The sequence below is a fragment of the Carlito syrichta genome, unplaced genomic scaffold, assembly GCF_000164805.1.
Source record: "Carlito syrichta isolate Samal-C Ts95f unplaced genomic scaffold, Tarsius_syrichta-2.0.1 Scaffold316392, whole genome shotgun sequence".
In the NCBI taxonomy this organism is placed as follows: Eukaryota; Metazoa; Chordata; class Mammalia; order Primates; family Tarsiidae; genus Carlito; species Carlito syrichta.
In genome coordinates this window covers 174,802-179,301 of record NW_007260488.1, presented here as the reverse complement: position 1 = coordinate 179,301, position 4,500 = coordinate 174,802, and the positions used below count along the sequence as shown (strand labels likewise).

Sequence of the window (4,500 nt, the reverse complement as noted above, 5' to 3'; positions counted from 1 at the left end):
CGAACCTGCCCTCTCATCAAGGACAGACTGGGTTTCCCAGAGGCAGCTATTGATAATTATTTTATAACCTCTCCCCAGTTTGTTTTATATTAATTAGCTTTTCTATTCCAAGAATTTGCCTCCAGCCATAAAAAAACCAAACTAACCTAATCTATTCCGATCAGCCCTTCATGACCTACATGACACAGACAGATCCCATCACCATGGCAACTGTCATGTGATTAACCCACCCATCTGCCTGCCATCCATCACTGTGACATCAGTACCTGTGCTTACTTGTCTCATTTCTGATGACACAAAACAGACCACCACCCAATCACCTTGACGACCTACCCCATTAAAGGAAAGGTTTAAAAAGCATCCAGCTGGACTCGGTGAGCCCACAGGTTTGAGACCCGCCTGGGCAACTTGGCGAGACCTCATCTATACAATAATAAATAAATTAAAAAAAGTTAGCTGGGCGTGGTAGCATGTGTCTGTAGTTTCGGCTACTTGGAAGGCTGAAGTAGAAGGATCGCTAGACCCCAGCAGGTTGAGGCTGCGGTGACCGGGAGCATGCCACAACACTCCAGTCTGGGTGACAGAGTGAGACTCCAACTCAAAAAAATAAGTAAAATAAATAAAAATAAAAATAAAAAGCATCCAGCCGGGCTCGGTGGCTCAGCCTATAATCCCACGCCTTTGGGAGGCTGAGGTGAGTGGATTGCCTGGGCCCGCAGGTTCGAGACCCGCCTGGGCAGCGAGACCTCATCTCTACAATAAATCAAAAAATCAGCCGGGCATGGTAGCACATGTCTGTAATTCTGGCTACTTGGAAGGGTGAGGCGGAAGGATCGCTGGAGTCCAGCAGGTCGAGGATGCGGTGGCCGGGAGCGGCCACTGCACTCCAGTCTGGGCAACCAAGTGAGACTCCAACTCAAAAAAAGAAAAAAAAGCATTCAACTTCAAGCAGTGGTGGCCATTGCTTTTGTTAAGCTCTGGCCCAGCCATGCTGCTCTTTGAGGTCTGGCCCTCTTCCCAGTCTGGGGGAGGTAGATCCCCCTTTTCTCTCTCTCTCTCCAATCTACTTTCTAAATAAACTATATTTTCTTCTGGTCTTGCATCTTATCTATAGCACCGGACCACAGACCCCCCAACTGATCTAACATGATCTTTAAGTAAAAGCCTTATGATTCTAATGTCAGAGATTTTGTATGTAAACTGAAAATAAAATTTCAAGCCCCTCAACCAACTAAACAGACCTCTTCTGGGCCAAAGGAGACCTGAAAAACTAAATCCCAAGCCATGACAAAAAAGGAGTTTTAGGCACAACAGACCAGCATTAACGTTAAAATAGTGACCATAAAACAGACTCTGTGGCAATGAGATACCGAGTGTCAACTTGAGTCTGGTAGAGTACCACATGACAGATAGCAGACCCTAAAGAAAATTTACTTTATCTTCCTGTCTGAACCAGGGCAGCGTGTGGTCCATGCCTGACAAAAGAGGTGCTCCGGCTTGTCCTCAGGATGACCGAGTGGGAGACAGCTGCACCAGCAGTGGCAGAGACCCCTGACATCAAGCTCTTTGGGAAGTGGAGCACTGGTGATGTGCAGATCAGTGACATTTTCCTACAGGATTACTTCTCAGTGAAGGCGAAGTATGCCAAGTACTTCACAGTGCAGGGCGGTATGCTGCCAAGCGATTCCGCAAAGCCCAGTGCCCCATTGTGGAGCCCCTCACTAACTCCATGATGATGCAGAGCGGCAACAACGGCAAGAAGCTCATGACTGGGTGCATCGCCAAGCATGCTTTTAGACCATCCACCTGCTCACAGGCAAGAACCCTCTGCAGGTCCTAGTGAACACCATCATCGACGGTGGCTCCCGGATGACTCTCATGTATCAGGTGAGCTGGGACAGTGACGGAAGACTGTGGACGTAGCCCCACTGCCCTGTGTGAAACAGGTCATCTGGTTGCTGTGCACAGATGCCCATGAGGGTGCCTTCCAGAACGTCGAGATCATTGCTGAGTGCCTGGCAGATGAGCTTGTGAGTGCCGCCAAGGGCTTCTCCAACTCCTATGCCACTGAGAAGAAGGGTGAGCCGGATGGAGCGTGCGGCCAAGTCCAATCACTGATTTCTTGGCTGCTGCGCAACAAACCTGTCTGCCTTTTAGAGGAAGCTCCCAAACACAAAAACAACAACAAAAAAAGAAAATTTACTTTACTTCAAAGTACGTTTCTTTGACACATTTTGAAGCAACCCTGGGGAAAACTTACATCTCTATAGAATCCTCTTTTCAGTGATTCCCAGAGGAGGTGGACATCTTTAAAGGCATTTACCAGCTATTCTCTCTGAAGCCTGCTACTTAGAGCCTACATCTACATATCAAGAATCTTGGCTTTATCAAAATTTATCTTTGTTTTGTGTTGTTTGAGTGTGGGTCTCACTCTGTTGCCCAGGCTGGAGTGCAGTGGCACAATCATCACGGCTCAGCTTCTCACAGCCTTGACCTTCTGGACTCATGCGATGCTTCTGCCTCAGCCTCCCGAGTGGGAGTAGCTGAGACTAAAGTTGTGTATCACCATGCCCGGCTAGGTTTTGGATTTTTTTTTTTAAAGACAAGTTCTCACTGTGTTGCCCAGGCTGGTCTTGAACTTCCAGACTCAAGCAATCTTTTTGCCTTGGCCTCCCAAAGTGCTGGGATTACAGTTGTGAGCCACCACACCTGACCAATGGATTTCTAATTCTTTTTTTTTTTTTTGGAGTTGGAATCTCACTCTGTCACCCAGGCGGGAGTGCAGTGGCCGCTCCCGGCCACCGCAGCCTCGACCTGCTGGGCTCCGGCAATCCTTCCGCCTCAGCCTTCCAAGTAGTTGGAATTACAGGCGCACGCTACCACGCCCGGCTAGTTTTTTGATTTATTATAGAGATGAGGTCAAACCAAGTTGCCCAGGCGGGTCTCGAACCCATGGACTCAGGCAATTCACTCACCTCAGTCTCCCAAGATGCAAGATTACAGGCTGAGCCATGGAGCCTGGCTGAATTTCTAATTCTTTAGACAGAATGTAACTCTTTTTGACAATTGCCAATCAGAAAATCTTTGAATCCCCTTTGACCTGGAAGACCTTGCTTGGAGATGTCTCGTCTTTCTAGGCCCGACCAATGTAATCCTCGTGCAAGTATTTTCTTCAACAATAGGAACAATACTAATCAATTCTAAACAGTCTTATAATCCTAATGTCAGGAATTTTATCTATTGGCTAGTGCCACTTGACTTTCAGTAAAAAGAAAACGCTGTAGTGCAGCCCAATCAATGCATAATTTTAAGTCTATTTCTATCCAGAGTTCAGCATGCCATGGGGAGTTTCAGCTGGTTGTCCCATGTTCCAGAGTGCTCACATTTCCCTATGGTTTCTCCACTACTGAAGTTCAATTGTTAGTTGCTATTTATCATTATACTTTTGCCGGTTTTCCTTGCATTAGAGTTAAGAAAAAAAATAAAATGTTTTTTGTACATATGCTACTGAAACCAGACAGGCCCATCTTAAAATTTACAGAGCCCAGGGCAAGAGTCTCGGTGGAAGTACACAAAACGTATGTATACATACGGAAGACATAAATAAAACCAACCACAGGTACAGTTTGTTCTCTTCTCTGGTCCTGACAAATATACCTTCGTTGCCATCTGTGAGGCTGAATTCAAATGCAGAACTCTGGGACTCCTGGAGTTCAGTGTGGCCCTGTGGGATGGGACAGGCACTGCCCCAAAGTAGTCATATTGGGGAGTGCTGATTTGGGAACTCATCCTAGAAGTGAGCTTGGGGCCATTGGGAACTCCCAGTCCCACATCACTGGAGGACCGTGTAGACATGACTCCTGGCTCCCTGGGGAGGGCAGAGGACATCCCACCAAAGTCACCAGGGCTGCACACTGGCAGAAAAACAGTTCAGGGCATGTGTGTGCACAGGTGCTGATGAGCCTGGTGACGGATATGACTTGCATCTGTTCTTGCCATGTCCTACGCCTTGGCCCCCCCTCTGGTCAGCCTCACTCTGGCTGTGTGCATGAGCAGGCCTCATGCCCCCTGCTGTAAGATCTCCCAGCTCTTTTTGCATCCTGTTTGGAAAGCACAACTCTGAAAAGACATTGTTAAATCAACTAGGAAAAAATGAAGCGAATTGAGATTGTGTTTTCTTAGTTGTGATAACATATGGTCATGTCTTAAAAATAGACCTTGTTAGTTAGGTAACCGTATTCAAGTAGTTAAAGGTGCAATGTCTGCTGGGATGATTTAAGATCACTCCAGAAACGAAAGGACACAAAAGTGGGGGAGGTGCGTGCGGTGGGTGGGGGTGGGGGGGGTGAAACACACATATATGAAAACATACTTCAAAACAAAGGCAACATGTGAGCCGTGAGGGAAGCTGGCGAGGGGCGTGGGGCCTTTTCCTGTGCTCTCTACCTTTGTGCTCCGACCTTTCAAACAAAATCAAACGTTTAACATCAGGGCCTTTCG

General features: G+C 47.3%; 1 pseudogene across 1 annotated transcript; it reads left to right on the top strand.

Moving 5' to 3' along the window:
* The first annotated feature begins 1,462 nt into the window (after positions 1-1,462).
* Positions 1,463-2,118, top strand: LOC103276886 (annotated as a pseudogene). Its single transcript, XR_505398.1, has one exon. The product of XR_505398.1 is annotated as a 40S ribosomal protein S5 pseudogene (transcript).
* The last annotated feature ends 2,382 nt before the right edge of the window (positions 2,119-4,500 follow it).